This window comes from Cottoperca gobio, chromosome 10 (assembly GCF_900634415.1).
Source record: "Cottoperca gobio chromosome 10, fCotGob3.1, whole genome shotgun sequence".
Lineage (NCBI taxonomy): Eukaryota > Metazoa > Chordata > Actinopteri > Perciformes > Bovichtidae > Cottoperca > Cottoperca gobio.
The window spans coordinates 1,844,158-1,867,710 of NC_041364.1; the positions used below are offsets into that span (position 1 = coordinate 1,844,158).

Here is a 23,553-nt window from a genome sequence, read left to right on the forward strand (position 1 = left end):
GTCCATTTTCCAGAGTTGGGGAGTCGTTCTACCAACGTCGGTGTGTTCATGAGCTTCAAGTCGTAATGTGGAAACAACACGTTGATATCTGTTTCCGAGTTGTTGTTGTCGTTCCGACTTGAGAGGACGTTCACGTGAATCTTCCCAAACTAATCTTCCCGATTATCCCGACACCACATGAATGCATCACAAGTCTTGTAATGTTAACGAAAGTGAAACGTATGAATGTAAGGGGTTTGTCCTTTGCCCTTGCTACACCCTTCCACCAAGTTTCATGAACATCGAGCAAGTAGCTTTTCTGTAAACCAGCTGACAGACACACAAACACTCGGTGTCTGTTTTGCAGTAATATCTGATGCTCTAAGTTTGTCATTTCTGCAGCACCAGAGTAAATACGCTCTTTAACCACAAGTCTGCATGCAGGGCGGGGCAGCTTCTCCACTCTGTAGCCCTGCATCCATTCATCGTCCGTCACCTCAGCCACTTTCACATAATGTCGACACATTGAGTCTTCACTGCAGCACAATGTGAGGCTTTTTCTATCCCTCCATTCAAGTCCTACTTCTGCCGTTTGGTGGCTGTGTGCAGACTCGGCTGCCAACACAGTACACCATCTTTTGGGATCACAGACTGAATAATTCACTCAGCGACTGCTTACATAATCTGAAATCCTCCATTCATACAAAAACACACACACACACACACACACACACACACACACACACACACACACACACACGACTGAGGCACAGAAAGTGGCTCCCACTTAACTTAGGCAGGATCATATCTGAATCGAAGCACGCCAACAATGCCGTCAACAACTGACGTCTGTCAAGCTTCTGAATCTGTTTTCCTCGCCAGATGGACAGGAGTCAGGAGGTGAAGTGTGTGTGTGTGTGTGTGTGTGTGTGTGTGTGTGTGTGTGTGTGTGTGTGTGTGTGTGTGTGTGTGTGTGTGTTTGTGTGTGTGTGTGTGTGTGTGTGTGTGTGTGTGTGTGTGTGTGTGTGTGTGTGTGTTGACTGTGCCATTATACAGTGTTTCCATTCTGCTTCTGTTCATGCCTGACTAGGTGATTTATCCATTCTGTTACTGATAGCACTTCCAGGCCGGTGTGTGCCGGTTCAACCTGCAGAGCCTCTCGCTGCACTTTGATCCTCTGCTTTCACAAATCAACAGGTTGTCAATCAGCTGTTCTCGCACACAACTCGTCTTCAGATGGGCGTCGCTGCCGTTGAGGAAAAGGTCGTTACCGCTTTATTTTAGGGGATATAGATGACGGCACAGAGGCTTTAAGTTTTATCTTATTAACAATGAATCAAATAGCAACACATGACATGAAAGGAGTCGCTGGTAGTGACAAACTTTCCCTTCTGCTCTTCTTCTCTCTTCAACTCTAAGGAGCCTTGATGTTTTGTTTCCCACAACATTCACTCTCACCACTGAACCCCCGGCGGACGGGCACAGGTAGCGACTGGCTGGTGAAGAGCGTGGAGCACCTGAAGAGCCAGACGTGTCCTTAAGAAGTTGTTGGAGCTGAAAGATGGTCAGAAACACAAGTCAAGTCTTGTGTTGCTCTGTGTCTGCTGATTAGAAGTAGACATTATAAATCACTTTGCTCGTTTTATCATTCAATTCAGATCACGGACCGTCTGCTGAAACATTTATTATATCAACTTTATAAAAGTGACAGCTTGTCAATGTTGCATTTTCAGGGAGCAAAACAAAAATCAATGGAGCCTTAAATTTAATTACTTTCAGAATAATTTCAGCGTCAGATTTTATGAAGAAGCAGCTCACATTACCACATTAATAAATAACATAAAACACAGTTAAAAAAGTGCAGTTTGCTCTTCTTGGTGTCTACACAAGCGTGTATGCAGCTGCTCAGTGTCCCTGATGTTTTGGCCCTGAGCGTCAGAATACAGGAATATGTTCAACATGTAGCTGGTAAACTTTCACTGCTAATGTTCCAGTTTCACTTCCTCCCTCAGAGTGAATCCTTGGCCAGCTGTGCTTGTGATTCACATGAGATGAAATGATAATATACTTATTAAGTTGTACGATATAAAGTTCTAGAAGGAGGATGAAAATGAGCAGACGGGGAGCAGCTCTCATTTTGTATTCTTTTACAACTCAAGGATATTGTCCTTGAGATGATTCTCCTTGTTGTAGATGTAAAACCAAGAATGCATAAAACCCACAAGACACTGTAAATACTATCTTTCCTTGACGATTCGCTAACAGAGACACAACTTCAAATGTTCACATTTAATTTCCATCTTCAGTGCACAGAGTTCTGCACAGGAAACCATTTCACACTGACTTTCTGAATAACCTGTGAGGAGTTATTATTGTAATCTTCATTTCCCTGCTTCCACCCCTCAGCGAGCACAAGTCTTTCATGCCGTCACTCACGAAAGCTGAATGATCATTCTGCAGCGCGACAAAAGCAGGATCAACGGAGGAAGTGGAACTTTTTCAGTACTTTCCCAAAATGCCACTCCTGCTTTGCAAGCAGAGAAGATGTGAACTCGGGTCGTGTTGTTTTAACACAAAGATGAAGACAACTGAAACAAAACAGGGGTTAGAAAAACATTTCTTTACCAGCTTCCTCCAATGAAACGAATACGTCTTCACTCTGAAGTGCAGGACAATTAGGTAATCTGTGCTGACAAGTGGCTCGGAGCTAAAGTCTGCCCCGTGTTTTCACACAGAGCAGTTCTCTTTGATATACACACGCTAAGGACGGCTGCAGAGAGTGTTTATGATCTTATTGTCACACACACACACACACACACACACACACACACACACAAGCATGCAGAGGACAGCCGTGCAGTAGCTGAGTTTGAATGATGTGGAGGGAAACAGGGAAACACGCTGTTTGCTTCGGGTCGTGTGTTGTGGTTTTAGTCATCATGTCTCCACCGCTGATTAAAGTCGCAGCAGCTGCTTCTCTGTGTGATGGATTAGACCAGGAGAGATCATTCACAGCTGCAGATACACACAACGAAATGTGCGACACAGGAACATTCTCCACATAGCTTTGAAATGATTCTTTAACGATGTTGTATGAACACGTTGGTGAGTTGTTACTGTAACCCCAAGAAGTAAAATGACACTAAAATAAAATGTTATCAAAGAATCATCTAAAAAGCATTCAGGTTAATTATGTAAACTAGTTTGTATCAGTTGAGAATGAATAGAACTCACTAAACACCATAACATTTAATGCCAGGGGTTCTGTTTTTTCTTCTCTTTCTCAACTAAGTGGTTCGTAGTTGTCCAGTAAATGCAGTGTTGAAATTAGGAATACATTTATAAACATGGCGATTTAGTAATGGTAATTTTCTCACATTTGATTGGTTGTATGATTTATACAGCATGTTAATCAAGAATCAATAATGAAACTAATGTGTAGTTGTAGCCCTGATTAAACTGCATCTTGACTTACATTACATCCGATTAATTTACATCACATTACAGTTCATTACATTACATCAGATTAATTTACATCACATTACAGTTCATTACATTACAGTTCATTATATTACATTACATTACAGTTCATTACATTACATTACAGTTCATTACATTACAGTTCATTATATTACATTACATTACAGTTCATTACATTACAGTTCATTATATTACATTACATTACAGTTCATTACATTACAGTTCATTATATTACATTACATTACATTACATTACAGTTCATTACATTACATTACAGTTCATTACATTACAGTTCATTACATTACATTACAGTTCATTACAGTTCATAACATTTCATTACAGTTCATTACATTACATTACAGTTCATTACATTACAGTTCATTACATTACATTACAGTTCATTACAGTTCATTACATTACTTTACAGTTCATTACATTACATTACAGTTCATTACATTACAGTTCATTACATTACATCACATTGCAGTTCATTACATTACATTACATTACAGTTCATTACATTACAGTTCATTACATTACAGTTCATTACATTACATTACATCACATCACATTACATCACATTACATTACATTACAGTTCATTACATTACATTACAGTTCATTACATTACAGTTCATTACATTACAGTTCATTACATCACATCACATTACATCACATTACATTACATTACAGTTCATTACATTACATTACAGTTCATTACATTACAGTTCATTACATTACAGTTCATTACATCACATCACATTACATCACATTACATTACATTACAGTTCATTACATTACATTACAGTTCATTACATTACTTTACAGTTCATTACATTACATTACATTTCCTTACATTACATCACATTACATTACAGTTCATTACATTACATCACATTACATTACAGTTCATTACATTACAGTTCATACATTACATTACATTACATCACATTACATTACTTCACATTACATTACATTACATTACAGTTCATTACATTACATTAAATTACAGTTCATTACATTACATTACATTACAGTTCATTACATTACTTCACATTACATTACAGTTCATTACATTACATTACAGTGCATTACATTACATCACATTACATTACATTACTTCACATTACATTACATTACAGTTCATTACATTACATTACAGTTCATTACATTACTTCACATTACATTACAGTTCATTACATTACATTACAGTGCATTACATTACTTCACATTACAGTTCATTGCATTACAGTTCATTGCATTACAGTTCATTACATTACATTACTTCACATTACATTACATTACAGTTCATTACATTACATTACATTACAGTTCATTACATACTTTACATTACAGTTCATTACATTACATTACAGTGCATTACATTACTTCACATTACAGTTCATTGCATTACAGTTCATTACATTACATTACTTCACATTACATTACATTACAGTTCATTACATTACATCACATTACATCACATTACATTACTTCACATTACATTACAGTTCATTTTGGCCGACGCTTTTGTCCAAAGCGACAATAAGTGCAAACAATCATGAGGATACAACTCTGAACAGCAAGAATCTTCATATATGTGAAATCCTTTCAGTGCAGAACATTAGCTTCAAATAAGCCAAACAAAAGTGCAACATACAGAAACAATAGAATATAATTCAACTATTAGCTACAAATAATCCAAACCAATACAAGTGCAACAAACAAAAGACATGACTGAGATCTGCACTACAATTCCAATAACCTTGTACACCTGCACCTCAGCAAATAGGATGTCGTGTGCATAAAAATGTTCTAAGCTTTGGGATAGTTCTACAAATATAAAGCCTTAACGACAAACATGATGTCTCACGCTTTGATGCTTCTTCTCCTGTTTGGTGTATCCAGTAATCTGGAATCACAGCTTCTTCCTCTTTTGAGCTTTAAACCAATTCCACAGACTTTCCGTTAAATCTAACTTGGGAACAATTTAAAAAGCATCAGCGCAGCTCAGGAGGCTGACGACTGTGTTTGCAGAAGTGATACATGGCACTGAGAACTGTGATTATTATGTTTCACACCTGAAATACATTGACAGTTATTTACTCTTGAAAGCTTTTCCTTGATCTCCTCCGGCTCGGACATCATTCGTACGTCACTTTGGCTTCAAATGAATGTAATGAAATAAGTTTGTCCAAGTGCAGCCACGTTTAGTCCAAAAGACATTTTGACAGTAATACACTTAGCTTGTCCAAACAGTCAATGTTGAGGGTCATTAAATCTTCAATGTATCCACTTAATCTGGGACGAAAACGTCTTCAACTTCATCTTTTCAACCCTTTAATTATATTTTGCATAATGTTTTCAGAAATGAGCCTACGTGCTGTATTGATGTTAAAATAAAAAAACAAATCTCTTTTTTGCCAGACAGAGTCAACCAGAATTAGTTGCACCTACTGTGTTTTAGTTGTGTGTGTGTGTGTGTGTGTGTGTGTGTGTGTGTGTGTGTGTGTGTGTGTGTGTGTGTGTGTGTGTGTGTGTGTGTGTTTATTAGAGGAAGCCAGAATAGAAGATTCTTTTCACTTTTGATTGTCCAAGAAAATGTGAAAACCCAAATCCTACACTATCTGTATCTGTATGCAGAGAGACACATTAAGATCACATGACGCTGCTGATGTGTGTTCAACCCCTCGACTACTTGTGGTGCCATGTTGGCTTGAGATGTTTCAGCACTCGCTGCTTCTCGAGAGTGTCGTTCCTCCTCCTCCTCCTCCTCCTCCTCTCCTCCTCCTCCTCCGTGCCATCCTATTAAATCAGCCGACTTCTAGCAACAGTATTAATTATGACAAAGGAAAGATGATGACGTATAAAGAGTGATGACCTCCATAATGGCTGGAGGTCAGGGCGGGTAGAGACCCGGAGGATGGGTCCTGTGTGAATCAATCAAGTTGTCTTTGTGTTCACAACATTAGGTTTCACTTTCACTTTACAAATTTAGTTATTTTAAGGAAAATCTGAATCTCTTCTTAAACCTAACCAAATATTTCTGTTGCCTAAACCTGTTTCATTAACTTTTACAACTCAGCAAGTGAGTAGAGGATAAAACCTGCTAGTGTGTGTCACCTGTGTCTGACCTACATCTGGAAAAGGCTTCTCACTAAGTCAAAATCCTAATCCTTAGCTGTCATTCTGTTCTCACACTCTTGCATACTTGCTCTCTTACCATATAGTGTCTTTGAGTTACAGTAAGAAGACTAATACTTTGATCTAGAAGAGTACAATGGGAGCCAAAGCCTTCAGCCATCAAGCTCCTCTCCAGTGGAACCAGCTTCCAGTTTGTGTTCGGGAGGCAGACACACTCTCCACATTTAAGAGCAGGCTAAAGACTTTCCTTTTTGATAAAGCTTATAATTAGAGCTGGCTCAGGTTTGCCTTGGATCAGCCCCTAGTTATGCTGCTATAGGCTTAGACTGCCGGGGGACACCTCCCTGCTCTCCTCTCCTCTTCCTCTCTCCTCCCCTCCCTCTCTTCTTCTCCCTCTCTATCTGTATGCATTTATGTAAATGTATGTTATTAACTCACCATCCGGGGCATCATCCCCGGGGTTTCTGTGTCTCATGTGGCAGGTTGCCATCTGATAAAGTTTACGTCAGGATCATGAATCGTGGCTGCGCCTGCTGCCCTGGTCCTGCTGGACACCGGGAAGCCTTCTTAGACATTTTCCTGGATTCATCCAAACTTTCTCTTTTTCAACACAACATCATTTCTGTCAAATGTTGTAAGGACAGAGGGTGTAAGGACAGAGGGTCTAAGGACAGAGGGTCTAAGGACAGAGGGTCTAAGGACAGAGGGTGTAAGGACAGAGGGTCTAAGGACAGAGGGTCTAAGGACAGAGGGTCTAAGGACAGAGGGTGTAAGGACAGAGGGTCTAAGGACAGAGGGTCTAAGGACAGAGGGTGTAAGGACAGAGGGTCTAAGGACAGAGGGTCTAAGGACAGAGGGTGTAAGGACAGAGGGTCTAAGGACAGAGGGTCTAAGGACAGAGGGTGTAAGAACAGAGGGTCTAAGGACAGAGGGTCTAAGGACAGAGGGTCTGAGGACAGAGGGTCTAAAGACAGAGGGTCTAAGGACAGAGGGTGTAAGGACAGAGGGTCTAAGGACAGAGGGTGTAAGGACAGAGGGTCTAAGGACAGAGGGTCTAAGGACAGAGGGTCTAAAGACAGAGGGTGTAAGAACAGAGGGTCTAAGGACAGAGGGTCTAAGGACAGAGGGTCTGAGGACAGAGGGTCTAAGGACAGAGGGTCTAAGGACAGAGGGTCTGAGGACAGAGGGTCTAAGGACAGAGGGTGTCGTATCCTGTACAGTCTGTAAAGCACACTGAGACAAATGTATAATTTGTGATATTGGGCTATATAAATACATTTGATTTGATTTGACCTTTGCTTGCTTCTTGGTAATTGATTAACTGAAGCTATGCTCTCGTCTTTTTAAGATGAGCTGTAAAGGAACAGTTAAAGAGCTGTAACATCACTATTCTGTGTGTTTATTCAGCTCTACAATCCTTACAGATGTAGGTGTAAACTGTTGTTCAGCCCAGTTAACCACACATTGATTGTGTCAATGTACATCATGACATAGAATAGACCTCTGTGTCATCAATCACTACACCCTTATGACTATACACTGTGCACTGGTGTGTGATGGATGACATCCTCACAATGACGGGGCAACGTGTGGCTTCATGGGGAAGTCAAACAGCCAACAATCATGACTTTGTGTTCATCGACTGACGTTTAGACCTGAACGCAGCTTCTTTGACCTCTGCGTGACTGTGTGTGTGTGTGTGTGTGTGTGTGTGTGTGTGTGTGTGTGTGTGTGTGTGTGTGCGTGTGCGTGCGTGCGTGCGTGCGTGTGTGTGTGTGCATGTAAAGCAGGCTGTGGATAGAAACCAATCAGCACTGATTTGGTGTACTTCCAAAACACTATTAAACTCAGTTTAGAGCGAAAGGTCTCAAGAGGACGCGCAGTAATTTGTCTCAGAGTTGTATTTTCATGCCCTTTTGCTTGAAAGCACTTTGCAACAGTACGTGTCACTTTTATAAAGTGACACATCTGAAAAGCAAATGTAGTCTCTTCTGTTGTGGAAAGAGCAGCTTGGTTATTGAACACAAATCAAGACTAATTTACCCAATCTATTTAAATGTTGCCTGCCGTACAGTAAGGCTGTCATTCAACTGGAAGACTGTGTTAGAGGAGTCTGCTGAAGTGCCCTTGAGCAAGACGCTGAGGGCCTCCAGTGTCATGGTGTGCTCTGATCAAAGCACCGCTGTGCTGCTGAAGCACATGCTTCAGTTTGCATGACACGTCCTTAAAATGATTAATAGCTTTGTTATTTTGCATTCACATGCAGCAGATGGATGTGCAGCATCACAACACTTCCAGGAGCATCACATGAGCTTTCAGCCAATCCGATTTCTTTTATTGGAAACAAGCAGAAAGCAAATCAACTTTACAGCCAAGACAGCTGAAGGGTTTCACTGCACAGCCACAGTGTTGCAATATTGCAGCAATTTATGCCCAAGGCAAGGTGTGTGTGTGTGTGTGTGTAATGCTCCCAACTTTCACGCTGGGTTTGGATCTCAGACCTACAATTGGTTGTCTCCTGTATTACTTATGTATTACTCTTTATTATAATTGTTAATACACATGTCAGTGTCTCAAACTTTCTATAACTTTCATGAAGTTTTAGTTGCCCTAACTTTAATAATCTCTTTCCACACTCTAGTGTTGATAAAACATTAAAAAATGTCTTGAATGAAATCCAAAGTTTTGGATTGGCACTGCAACATATAAAGCTGTAGTCATGTTTAATGTGAAATGTAGTTTATGCAAATATAATCATGAATGTGATGATGTTATGTATAGTTATTCATGGACTGGAAGATTACACAAGCTTGTTAGAAAATCAAATAGAAAGACTGAAACTGAGTTAATCAAATAATCCTACAAAGTAATGGAGGCAAAAAAATGGAAAAGCCAGCACACACACACACACACACACACACACACACACACACACACACACACCTGTTTCGGCCTCTTTCTTGCCAGTTTCACACTCTGAGCTGTGTTTTCCTCACGATGAGACTTTGAGCCCGCAAAGTGTCATTGTCGAGGTTCTCTCCTGTGTGTGTTTGATATGTTGGTGACTCGACTGTGTCTGAGTGGAACGGGAGCTGCAGCGTGGGGGGGGGGTTAGAAGGGATCAGGCTCTGCTGTCACGCTGGTGCTGCTCAGACCAGCTCATGATGCACGCTGCAAAGTGCTTCTGTACTATTGTCATGCCTCTACTGAGTGATACACAGATCCTATTCTGAACCTGCTATAAAGCTTATTGGCACTAGAGTTGTTTTTGAGATGGAAAGGACAAAGTATGATACTGTGTATCTCTGCCTCCTCAATATATACTATATATTCACGCTGTATCTACATCAATCTGCATCTCTCACACTCGGTTATCAGTGTGTTCTGCAGGGACGCTGAATCAGCTCTGAACTGTCTCCACTTGTTTCAGAAGAGAAAAGACTTTGGTATATGACATGCTGAGACATTTTAGTGTTTCTGTTCTTTCTGATAATAACTGGCCAGAGGTTGGCTCTGTGCATCATGTCAAGACATTTTCAACATCTTTGATTCGATTTCAAAGCAGAAAATGCTTCTTCTATGTCTAACAGTAGTGAAGAAACACAAATAAATAAGATTTAAACACACACACACACACACACTGACCTCCAGGCGATGTCTCCTGTCCAGGTTGTTTCCAGTAAAAGCCTCCTTGACTTACGTTGCATCAGCTACTTGGATGTATTGTGTCTGCACCCTGCAGCTTCTTCACCGGCTGCCCTTTACCCAACAAGTAACCAAGCAACAGAGAGGACACATCTAATCAACTGCACGTGCTACATTTATGTGAAGCAAAAGTCTTTGTAAGAAAAGAAACTAACACAAAAATTTAATTTCTTCATAGATTTCATATTATCACCTTAAAAATAACAAACCAACCAAAGAGGGGTTGGATTAAAAAATCTATGTGAAGAGAAAAAGTCTGGAGATATGCCTGAAATGTGGAGGACTTTGTATCCCTTGTGAAGAACGATGGAGGCCGGTGACTAGTTTGACAAAGACGTTGATTCCTGCTAAGTAGGTCTCAATAGTGGAGCAGTGAAAATTACGGCTGGTATGTGGCATGTTATGCCTTGAAACAACTCTGGTCAATGATAGGCTGAAAGAGCGCTTGGGGCGAGGCTATTTAAGGGTGGTTTATGAAGCTTGAGATGTTTCCCAGCGGTGGAGTTTGTTGAGTGTTGTGGCTGGAAATGGTGGGACTGGTATGGGATAAAATCCAATTCTGAGACCAAGCGTCTGAATTTCCTAGTTTAGGATCTCTGTGACTGCGGCGTTATCGGAGCGGATGTGTATGGATTTCCTAGAGAATTCGTGCCCCCAAAAAGAAAGGCAGCTAAGGCAATGGGGCTATAGCTTGTGAAGCACAGAGCTGTACAGAAGCGAACCATTTCCTTCAATGTAGTGGACGAATGCTCTGGAGGGAGCTGCGTCTGTGTAAGGCTGGATATCCTCAGGTTGACTGATGAAGGTATGGAGGGAAGACAGTAAATCATGAATCATCCGGAAGGACTCGTCGTGGAGAAAGGGAATGGCTGCAGCTTGAGTTAAATTGTTGGACAGGAAGGATTTGCTTGTGGAATTATGCAAATGTAACCTAATTTGTCAGGAAGTACTTCTACGCCTTAACAGGTATGCCAATGTGCCATGCTAGTCAGTCTGCAGGTGTTATTGGAGTGTCGGAGCAGCTAGTCCATGAGCACCTCTGCGGAATGAGCAGACATGCAAGTGGCAATTAGAAAGAGCACGGTACCAGGATGCTGAAGTCATTGGTATGTCTATAGATGATGGGATGTGACTGTGGACTGACTGTGCGTGCTGTGGCGGGGTGGGAAGGAGCTCCGCATGACTGACATCAGAGGGGCATACGTCTGCGGAGATGCGGCAGTAAGTTTGGAGTCGAGGGCGTCTCAGTATGTTTTTTGGTTAAATTGCTATAGAAATGTGGTCAGCAGCTCAGATCTCCGTGCACGAAGGCTGAATAGATGATGTCATGCTAAAGGAAAATGCAAGGGAAAACTCTGCAGGAGTTAAGTCTTTAGACCTGGAAGGTAATGGATGATGGAGCTTTACTGAACCGAGGTTAGTCAGAATTTCCTTAGTAGTTATTGTAAATTAGCTTTGTCTTTTTGCTAGACTTGGCTGAGTCCATCGCTAATGCCTTTTCTGTTTTTTGGGGATTCTTGTCATTTCTTTTGCTATTTTAATGGTCTGCCCCCGAAGAACGAGGGAAAGCTGCTCCACAAGAGAGCGATGTCGGGGCAAACCAGTCTGTTGTAGAGAGGTCGCATTTTACCCTCTTACTTTAAGGGTTTATTTTGAGCAAACCAGACATGATAAATGTTGGATCAGTGGTGAGTTTGATGAGTTTTATTCTGTTTGAAGTGTGTTTTACATTGCTACCCTGCTCGCCGGGGGTCTGCCCCAGAAGAGTGATTGAAAGCCGCTGCTCAGGGAGCGCGACAGCACGGAAAACGTTCTTCTGTAGAGTCGGTAGTTATGCAGTGACAGTGAGAAAAACATTTGGGTGTTGAGGAGGGAGAGGGGGGAAGGATAGACATTGAAATGAAGTAGCTGGCTGAGAATCACCGATTTGATTAGCCTGTGGTTGGGCTCCTTGAGTTGATGGACGGCTGCCGTGTTGGCTAAGACAGAAAAGGAGGGAGCAGAAGCCATGTTACTGTAAGCAGCTGAAATAAGGGAAGCGGAAGGGATGATGGCATGAGACGATGTATGTTCATGGGAGTTTTGTGAAGCCTGCGAACACAGGGATTCAAAGAAAACTGATATTATCTGAGATATATCAGGAACAGAGGGAAGTCCAACCAATTGTCAAAGTTTTGAATACTGCAATCATGCGTTTAGACGTGAATTCTGAGACAAACGAGGCTGGATGTGTTGACGGGTTTAAGTAGGCTTGACAGGTGATCAGAGGTGTGGTTGAGGCGTGGCTCCAGAACCTAAATTAACTAATTAACTTCATATAAATGTAGTAATACCAGAAAAACTCATGTTAAGTAATTGGATGGAGCTGAAATTATATTGAGTGGCCTGTCGCGTGTTACTTCAGGATGTGTGTGTCTGTGTGTGTGTGTGTGTGTCTGTGTGTGTGTCTGTGTGTCTGTTTGTGTGTGTGTACGTGTGTGTGTGTGTGTGTGTGTGTCTGTGTGTGTGTGTGTGTGTGTGTGTGTGTGTGTGTGTGTGTGTGTGTGTGCGTGTGTGTGTGTGATAAGCTGCCAGAATCACGCCTTGTGTCTTCGGGGAAATTGACTATTAGCCTCATATGATCACAGCGCTGCTTATTCCACATTAACACTAACAGCTGATGCCTCACACTGTTTTGACACTCATTTATATTTGAATAGCACAAAGAATTAGTCAATGAATCTGGGAAAAGCAGAAATGTGCTCCTTGTTTCTTTTACTTCTGACTGCATTCAGAGCCATGACTCACATGTGTTTGTTACATAGAGGGTTTGATGCCAGGTGGAGAAGAAAAAAGCCTGAGCCTCATTATTTCATATGTATTTAAGGTGGCATTAAGTTGTCTGTGACCTTTACTGGCCTCTTTAGCGACCAGTATTTATAGAACCGACAGCATGTCTTCCTCCACAGGTTTGTGGTGCAGCCAACCCAGTGTGTCAATTACAGGTTATAGTAGCAAACAGTGAAAGGTAACATTTTCACAGCTGAGCAGAGTACTCAGGTTAATGAGATTATTTAGATACAATTAGATCCAGCTGTAGTGCATGATAAGGATTTAATGCATCACCATGTTAGATGTTGAAACACTGCTTTCTTCAGCTTTTCCTACTTTAAACCAACAGCGTCGCTTTAAATGTTGCTGCCACTAGGAATTGTGGGACGGCATTTTCTCCTTTCCTTTGGTATGGTCCAGTGTACCGTATGCTAAAAGAGATAAGGAAGGAAGTGTTTAAGCACCTTTCCTTAGCATTTAGAGAATATAACCAGCTCTGATCATGGCTGCTACTTAGATATTTCCAGGTCATTTCACTAAGTTAGGAACTATCGACCGCAGACGGTAGAGGAACACACAAGCAAAAACACAATAAACAGAAACAACCATACACATCAGTCCAGTCTACAGAAAAGGTCTGAGGGAATCTGGAGACAGAACCAAAATGTCCTAACATTTGCTGGCCACGGTTTTCGCCCTGGAAGGCTGACATTGTGCATGGAAGTCAAGTGTTGGTCAGAACATGGTCGCAGCTATTGCACATTTGCGCTCGCTTCATAACAAACTCATTCTTAACCGTAATTGTCAAACCAGGATAACTACCAGTCCAGACTGTTGCACATATCCCATACTTTCTACATGTATTAGAGAAGAGAAATTATGTTTCCGTTTGACTTTTATTCACAAGCTTTGCTTCACTTAAAGCTTGGCCACATGAAGTAAAATGCACCAAATGCAATAATCCAGTATATTTTCACTGTGTTTCAGTGCAAAGGAAACAGTAGAAGTAATGTCATCCTCATTTAACCACAACAACTTTAATCACAGGGCATATTTCACATTGAGACACATACGTGACTCTGGGGTCCTTTTCTATTCTGAACACTCTCCGGTGGGTTTAGTGTCAGGAAGGTTAGTGGACACTTATTGTCCTTCCCTGCCTATAACATTGGTCACACATCATTAACTGTCCCATTACTCTGAGGCAACCGTCTCAGGAGAGCAGATGAGTTTCACCTGCCTGAAATGGGCTCAGCTATTCCAGGTAATCAGTACATTACACTGTCAGGAAACAACAAGTCCTCATTTTAATAGCAGACTGGAAAATAAGATTTTTCATGTCAGATGTCAGATTTGTCAGTTGCTTTTACGTGTTTCTTCGGACAATTTAAAGCTTTGACAGCTTGAAATGACAGTGAAACAGCTTATATCAGTTTAGATCTGTCACACGTTCTCTCACTATTTTGGTAATGCTAGCATGATAATCGGTGTTGTGTTGCGTATTAGGTCATTCATGATTATTTCACCAACCAGCGGAAACTGTTAACCGTAACCAGACTATGGTAAATTTGCAACAAACACAAGTACCGTTGTAAAGGTTACCTGCAGTTTCAGTACGTTTAGACTTAGAACAAAGGTCTAACTGGTTAAATCTTTGTTAGATCGTTGTTATGTGATTTTAAAGGACACCTATCAGCTGATTAAAACATGCACTTTGACTAAGAAGCAGCTGAGCCGAACCAAACAGTGAACATTTACTGAAGTTGAGCTGATTCACCACCTGAAACTGATTCAGAAACGTATTGAAGTCATTACAAACAGCTTTGATGCCTGTCCGGTTTCAAAACATGAATCAAAACTCATGGACAGCTTACCGAGTAGTGTTTTCATCTGGGATACAGGGAAGAGTTGATGTTGATGTTTCAGCAAAGGAGAGCTTGTGTCAGTCATCTGTCTGTAAGTTGAAAGTCAAACTGACAGCGCCCTGACTGGGGGAATCTTTCATGCATATCCCAAGAATAAAAATGAGCGATGTGAAATGTGTCAGCAATTCAAGTTTGATAATCCTGAAAAAGGAGTAAACCATGGCTGCTCTTGGACAGAGCAGAGAAACTTGAACGTAACTTTTTCTATTGCTGTTACTGTTTGATTTACCACTTCCTGTCAAAGGAAAAGTGGCTTCACATGACTCCAGAATTTAAATTCATAATCAGGATGAATCTTCTGCATCTCACTCGGAGTCTTTTCTCTGTTGTTGTTTTCATAAAAGTACAGTCTAGCTTTAAAAATGTCTGGAAAATGAGGCGTTATTACTATACAATGCTAATGGCTACTATGCTAATGCATACTATGCTAATGGTTAGTATGCTAATGGTTACTATGCTAATGTATAACTATGCTAATGGTCATATCAGTGTCCACGTATTTGAATTAGAGAGGTAGAAACATTGTGGAAAGAAGGGTGATGCTACATCGTCAAGAGAAAAAGCCGTATTAGAGAGAGTGAATGGGTTTTCATTGAAATGAATGATTCCTACTGTGCACTGATGATAATGATTGCTTCCCTTGTGTATTCTGCAGCATCTGGTGCAGGTGGTGTTTTTAAGAGATCTTTGCCAAGCTGTCTATGTTTCGTCCTTGTGTGTATTTCATCTTTATTTTGTTGCAAGCATCGTTCCCTTAACTGCAGCATTTGGGCCGATTACAGCATTACATTTTCAACTCTGTTTTGGGAGATGGAAATTACGCACTGGTGTTTGGTAAATTGTCAAATATTGATGGTGGGAGCTGATCTGAGGCACCTCCAGCCATGCTGTGTTTCAGATTAATTCTGTATCACTGCTGGAGGTTAAACTCTCTGAGACAACTGGGGGGGGAGTTTGGTTTTAGACAGCAAGCTGAGTAAAGTTATGAGCTACCAGGAAGTTGAGAGAGTTAAAGGAGCTTGACATTACAATCATAATGATGGGTGCACAGAGCACGCTTTATTACGCTTCAAATATCTGTGTAAACAATCTAATGAAGGCTTCGCTTGTACAAACCCTCGCCACAACCAACACATCCGGTTAATGTATCCTGGTGAATGTCAGGTCCAGTCCTGATTTACTTCCTTGTGTTTCATTTTGTTGCATCGTTTTGCTTTGTGACTGATTATTGATGTGTTAGATCTGTAGAAGCCTTCTGAAACATGTTTGTGATCACAGTACAACTTAACTTGACTAAAGTCCTGAAAATTCTGCAGCTGAGGGAACATGGTGACATCAAAGTCCTAAAGAGGAAGAAATACGAGCAGTTAGACAATCAAACCACAATTATCTGAAGCTCTTTACTTAGAAGTGAAACAGAAAGTCAGTGCTCAAGAAAGTCGATAATGGACGATTCTGCAAAGCACCAGGATTCAACTTCTTCTTACTGTTTCTAGTGTTGTCTTTTGAAAAATTGTCAACAAAAGTTGGGTTCGGGACAGGTCATGTTTACGGTTAATAAGAAGACTCAGACACTTTGCGTGATACATCGTCGTCAAAACGTCCCGTGATATATAACATTATCAGTAAAAACAACTTCTTTGGTTTACTTTGTTTGACACATGCATCCATCTCTCCCCGTCGCACTTGGCGGACTTTGTTGCTCTTAATACGACATTACTCTGAGTGTTTAATGATGATGCGGATTGGTTTACATTGGAGTTAGTTGAAAGCCTGCTGCGTCTGATACAGACACTAAAGGGTGACTGATTATTCCCCCAATAACAAAAATGTACTCGGTGAGTACAGTGTTCTCACTACAAATACAAAGGATGGCCACAACTATGGGAAAAAGACTCCTCATTAGCAGTATGTAGCCAGTCACCATAAGGCAAATAAAGAAGTAATAAAACCAGTGCTTTACTTTACAGCAGACCAACTGCTCACACTCATCACCCTACGGGCTCTGAAAGCAGCGTCGTTGGAACTAGATTGTGTTTCAAACCTTTTTTCTGCTTCTCTCTTGCACCATTTCATGCTGTACAACCTTTCTTTCCGAGGTGAGGTAAAGATAACTGAGCCTGATTGGAACAGAACTTCAGTTTGACCCTTCAGCTCATTGCAGAAACAGAAACCTGTCGTTCATAAACAAACCTCAGCTGCTGCAGCAGCAGTGGGTTTCTTAAAGAGCCTTGTCACTGCAAATAAAATAATCTTCTGGGACAGGTAGAAGAGATAATCCCAGACCAACAGTTAAGAGCTGGGCACCTTCACTGTGACCAAAACACCACGTCAAAACTTGATTGGCGATTGTATACATCTACAAAGGTGTGTATTTCCAGATTTGAAAGGAAAAAGCTGTAAATGATGTTTCATTTATTGATCCTAGAGATGGAAGGAATTCTTAGTTCAAAGTTTAAACATACAGGTGTTACCTTGAATGGTTTCCATGCAGGTGACTGTTTATTTTTGGATTTCCAAAATCTTGACGTTTTACATGGATACAGATGTGATAAAACTCTTGACTCTCATTTGATACAAAGATCATAAATGTAAAAAATAAACATTATGTCTCTTCAGCATGCGAGTGGGAGAATGCTCCAAGGCCTCCTAATCCTATTTGTACTGATTTATTGTCTTTTGTCAAACATTTCAAACTGAGTGGACCGCCTGCTGTCACAATTTAGTTTTACTCCCGAGCTTTCAAGTATAATTATTCTCTTTTTTCGGCCTCCACTTTTGCTATCTTGTTGTTCCAGCCAGCAGGAGAATCTGTCATGACCCAGCCATCTATTTCGACACATTTTCCTCTGTTTATGACGCCGAAAAGCAGTGTTTGATACCAGTTTAGACGGCGCCCGTGGCCTCTGGTGCCAGTCTGCATAATAGCAGGCTTGTCTATGCCTGCTGAGAGGGAACGTCAGTGTCCAGACAGCTATTGTTCACAATTAGGGATTTCCACTGAGGCCTTCAGCTCCAGCCCAAAACTTTTTTTTTTGACAGAGACAATGCAAAGTTGGAAGCCATCACTGTTCATAACATGGTTACCCACACAAGTGTCTGATGGACATGTTTGGGTGAGCAGGAACAGAGAATACCGGCTCGATTGAGGGAGAAGGGACAGGATGTGATTGGGAAGATCTGGTCATTTGAGGTTAGTGTATAGCGCCCATTATAAAACTGTGGTTTACTAAGAAATGTGAAGCTGGTAACTAGTTATTTAATACGTCAGAAGAATAAGTAGAGGAGGAGTTATTTCACCTCAACGGAAAGCACTTCATATTTTGAAATGCTTCTATTGATATACTATTAATTTAGATGAATTAATCACAAAGCTTGTAATTAATTAGATTCATGTTTTTAATCGCTTGACAGCCCTAACGTTTTTATAAATGTTTTAAAATGTAATTAAAGGATTCTGCACAATATATTATCGGGGATGTGTAAAGGTTCGCAGTATTAGGAATAAGATAATATGTGTGTACAAACATAAAGTCCAAAAAGATGCAATAAGTAAAACTGGTGCAAATGACATAAACCTAAAGTATTGTTGAGACATATCCAGACATCTCTGGTTTGTTCATCAATTCAAAATGATTTAATAAGCATGTTTGGACCACATGGCTAAAGAGGCAATGATTACTTTTAAGCAGCTTCTCTGTAAAGTGTTCTCACCTTCCCATCACGGTTTGCTGCAACCGCTCCACCGCTGTAAAGCATCTGAGATGATCATCATCCTTCGCTTTCCTTCCTGAAAATGACAACCCACCAATCCCTCCTGTTGGCTCTCTTTTGAGTTGTGCCCTCTTATAGAACAGCTGGTTTCTGCCGGACGTCTCACCCAGACGTAGTAGATTACGTGATGCCGAACAAGAACTTTCTAGGACTGAGAGAGAAGTCAGAGCATCTAAATCATGTATGAGCACTGGATGTAGCCCATAGTAACAATGAGGAAGGAGATATTAAAACGCCTTTATCATAGTGGCTGAATCATTAAAAAAAGAAAACATATTTGGGGGTTTTAACAAGTGCACTTCTAACATTTCACTTCTGACTTGAAGAAAAAGTTTAAGTTTTACAGATTTCAATTTAGATGCATTGGTGGATTCTCTCACAACCTTCACTGTAAGTTTGTGAAGGGCCCCAAAGATTACAACTTCTGTGCAATCAGCTCACCTCAGTTGACGCAAAGGCTCATGCAGGATCACTCGAGTGTGCAGTCAGACATGTGATTTCTCCGGCTGCCTCACACTACGAGCTCTCCGCCTGCAGCTTCAGCTCTTCCAGGCCATCTGTGTGGACCACCGAGGTTCCTGAATGCCAGTCATCAAGACTGGAGAAAAAAAGCCTGCTCTTCAGATCCAATCAGCGGCACTTCAGCAGCTCGTTCAGTACAGCCACCTGATATGGAGCCCACTCTGAAGTCAAGCTCCAGAATAGCTGTGAAGGCAGTGATGCAGAGGATACTCTGAGGCATGTGGAGGTAATCTTAGTTTTTCACTTCCTGACACAGCTGAGATATCGTTCAAAACATTTATTTTGAACGCATTTAGCAGAAGCTTCAAAATCACTCAGAAATGAAGGCAGGTAGAAATGTGTGTGTGCGTTCTGTCTTCATGGGGCAGCAGAGAAAACCAGCTGTCCAGTGACGAATGGGAGCGTTAAAGCTTCTTGTCTGGAGGAGGCATTTCCTCAGTCACCCCTCATCTGTCCCTAATTGAAGCTGATGCTTGCTGATTGCCCACCAGAAGTTCAGCTTAGCTGCGGGTCAAAGTTCATGAGTATCGGATGTCAACTAAGTTTTCTGTTTCGCTCAGTCCTTTCCTTTTACCTCTGGCTCTGCGTTTCTGCATTCTCTAGCACAGTCTCACATATATATATATATATATATATATATATATATATATATATATATATATATATATATATATATATATATAAAGTAACTTTTAAGAGCAAATGACAGAAAGAGCTCTTCTTGTATCTGGTGGGAGGCAGTAAGTAGGCAACAGAAAAGAGAAGATTGAGAGAAACTACTAGTTGTAACAGCTCACCTTTTAAGATGCATCATGGAAACCCAGTGATTTGGTGGGTTTGATATGTCTTGGACCTGCTGGTCGCTCATCTAAGTCAAGGCTCTTTATTCTGGCCCCACAGTTGTGGAATTTACTTGGCCCTAAAGTCAGGACAGCAGACTCACCCCCCAGGTTATTAGTACACCGAGACACCTCATGCTAGCAGCTACTGACGTCTCACTTCACAATGTATTAAAGAAACCGTAAGGGCTGGTACTGCGGCACTGAACCTGCTTTTAGTTTTGTGAAAGATGAACTCACAGCTTCAGCCGACATCTAGTTTTTGGTTGAATGTACTTGTTGTAGGTCGCCAGGGTCCTCCAGGTAAAGGTAATGTAAAGGTAATGTCAATGGGTGGAAAAGATTTAGATGCCTATGTTGTGCTTCAAACCAGGCTTCTCTTACACACTGTTCGTACTTATACCTACAAAAAGTATGTTTCCAAAATAATCCGTTCGTATGTAACCCACATAATCCTGAGTCAGGACAGGTGACGTAGTACACTGGCTCCCAACCGGGGGTTCTGACCCCACCAGGGGTCACTAAAGCTTCACACGGGGTCTCAAGGGACAACTTAAAAAAATAAATATACAGTTGGTCTGTAGCTCAGGATTGCATTCATTGGATGGGTGGGTGTGAAAGCACAGCACTTTCACCCAGTGCTGCTCCTCGTCCATGTGCAACCAGACGTCAGTGCTTTGTTACGTCACCTCTGTACTTAAGTAACGCCACTTCCGCACGTATTTTAACCCAAACTACGACATTTTTTCTAAATCTAACCAAGTAGTTTTGCAGCCTAAACAGGTTCTGCTTTGCAGGAGCTCGAAAAATAACAAAAACAAATCATCAGCACCTGAACTCCCCGAATCCCATCTTTCAAACTTCTTCTGATACATTTTTGGTACTTTTCTAAACGGACAATATGATAATCACTACAGTACCTGCAGGAACCAGCCGGGTGTGTGGAGGAGAACAAAGCTCAAGCTCTCCTTTTCATCCTTCACACAACGACTTCAGTCCACCCGAGGCTGAAAGTGTTCGCTGTTATCACTAATTATGTGGTTATTGCAGCTAGACGTAGACATTCAGAACATTTATAAACACTTGGGATGGACATTCGTACAACAGAGGCTTTAGTTGATGTAGTGTGATTGTGTGGTTGTTTGTGTGTTTGTACTGCAGCTCCCAGGTTACAATGTTCCAGCGTAATAAGTCTTTAAAGAAATGTTGCACACTAGACAACAGGGTGCTGAAACTAATTGTTCCCTGAGAATGAGGAAGCAGATGCCTGCAGCTTTTGAATCTGGAGTTGACAGACAGCTACTGATGAGTAAGAGTGTGATCTGAAGGTGATGCTCCTTCATTGTCGAATCCTAAATGAGCCAGGGAATGTGTAAGCTGCCTGCTGAACCTGCTGTGGTGTTAAAAGGCGTTTTCTACAATTACATGCATATCAATGTCTCATTTAGGGGAAAGGTCAGACTTTGCAGCTGACAAATTCAAGATGAAAGAAGATTAGTGTGGTGTTACAGAGACCTTTCTGACTTTCTTTTTGATAATGAAGCTTCTGTTGAGAAGCTGTCAGCGTTCCCATTTGATCTGATTAGTGTGCTGGCACCACTGATCAAAGAACAAGCCTCATTTGCACATCACTTTGCCTTTGATCCTCAGATGGTGAGAGTAAAATCATTTGGCAGATAGGGACGGAGTACAGCTCCTGCATAGCGTGCATTCGCATATTACAGATGATGTGGACAGAACATAAAAGCTACAATTAAATGTTATGTAGACTTCCAAACGAAGACATTGGAAAAGAAAATTATAATTGAGTTGTTCTCACTCCTGTGCAAAGTCATTGGGGACAGTGTGTATCTGTGCGCTGCACCTTCCCCCCTCCCTCCCCCCACCTGTCAAGCCTTCAAGTACGAGAGACCACAAGCCTCAGGAGGATACTGTAATGCATTACAATGTCAAACAAGTCTGACATTAAAGAAGTCATTTCAGAGCGCTCTTAACTCACTCAGAGGGCTTGAAGTCATAACTCATGCCGGCTACTTTGCTGTACCTTGAGATGTTTTGTTGAAGCCATGCCAAGGTTAAATATATAGGAGCGCAAACGGTAACGTCTGCACTTTATGGCATAAACTATACCTCTTATCTGTCAAAGAGTCCTTGAAAAATGATCCGCTCGTTGTAAATCACAGAATGAAATGCCACAAGACGTTCAATTGTTTGTTCAGTATCAAAGATTTTGGTTTTATGCCATTCAGTACTTGCAACAGTGATGCAATAACTACATTTAAGGGTCACATGATTTAAAAGAAAAAGCAAGTTTTCTTGCATGAAAATATAATCTTAGTCCTCGGCTATTTAGAGATGTGGAGAGTCAGTCTCTTCCTTTAATGTCTGTATTATATTCTGACCTGATTACTCTCCACATGGAAACACAGAGCTCAGCACGGCAGGGAGTTGGGAGTGATGAGGCTTGATTCCTCTCTTGGGTGACGTAGACTCGTTGGGGTGAAGGTGCAGCAGCAGTGTGCCAGCACGCAAAGACTGAGAAATCAAGACAATAAAGATGATACAGAGGTGTGCAGAGGTGGAACCTGGCTTCACAAACCTGCCCACATGTGATTTATTTTACAAATTCTCTGAGTTGTGTATGCATAACTAAGCCCTGGACTATGGAATAAATCATCATCATCAGATGTCCCTCTTGAGAAACTTCACTCCAGATTCTGGATGAAGCGCTCATTAAATGTGTTGTTCTGCCATTGACTGTACCAACACCTGAACTTAGCTCTCAGTGGGACAGCTCCACTTCATCATAAAGAATAGTAATAGAGTCACACTAACGTCTCTTCATGTAAAACATACACACTGTGTTTTCACTCTGCAGATCTGAACTGATGTGTTGTTCTGTCTTTTTGGCGTTTCCATAGCGACAGCATGCCAAAGCGGATCGCTCTGATCTGCTTCCTGTCTCTGGTCATGCTGATGAGCATCCTGGGAAACCTGCTGGTCATGACGGCCGTCTGCAAGGACAGACAACTCAGGTGGGACAGAGCTTCCTTTCCTTTCCCCTCACATATGTTCCTTTCCTAAAGTACTTACACATATAATCAACCACAGTGACCAATACAGCCATATATTATGGGAGAGGGAGGGAGAGAGGGAGAGAGAGAGAGAGAGGGGGAGAGAGGAGAGAGGGAGGGAGGGAGGAGAGAGAGGGAGAGGGAGAGAGAGGGGAGGGAGACAGAGAGAAGGGAGAGAGAGACGAGAGATTCTCTCTCTCTTTCTCTCTCTACCTCTTTTTCTCTTCTACCTATTCGCTCTCCTCGCTCTCTCTCTCACTACTCTATCTATCTCTCTTTTTATCCTCTCTCTTCCTTCTTT

At 41.4% G+C, this 23,553-nt stretch overlaps 1 long non-coding RNA gene across 1 annotated transcript in view; it reads left to right on the forward strand.

Moving 5' to 3' along the window:
* LOC115014707 (uncharacterized) overlaps nt 1-23,228 on the forward strand; it is a 64,943-nt gene extending 41,715 nt beyond the window's left edge. Inside the window, exon 3 of the long non-coding RNA XR_003832931.1 lies at nt 23,100-23,228. This is a non-coding gene — a long non-coding RNA (uncharacterized LOC115014707). The remainder of the gene's footprint in view (nt 1-23,099) is intronic.
* Nucleotides 23,229-23,553: the final 325 nt, after the last annotated feature.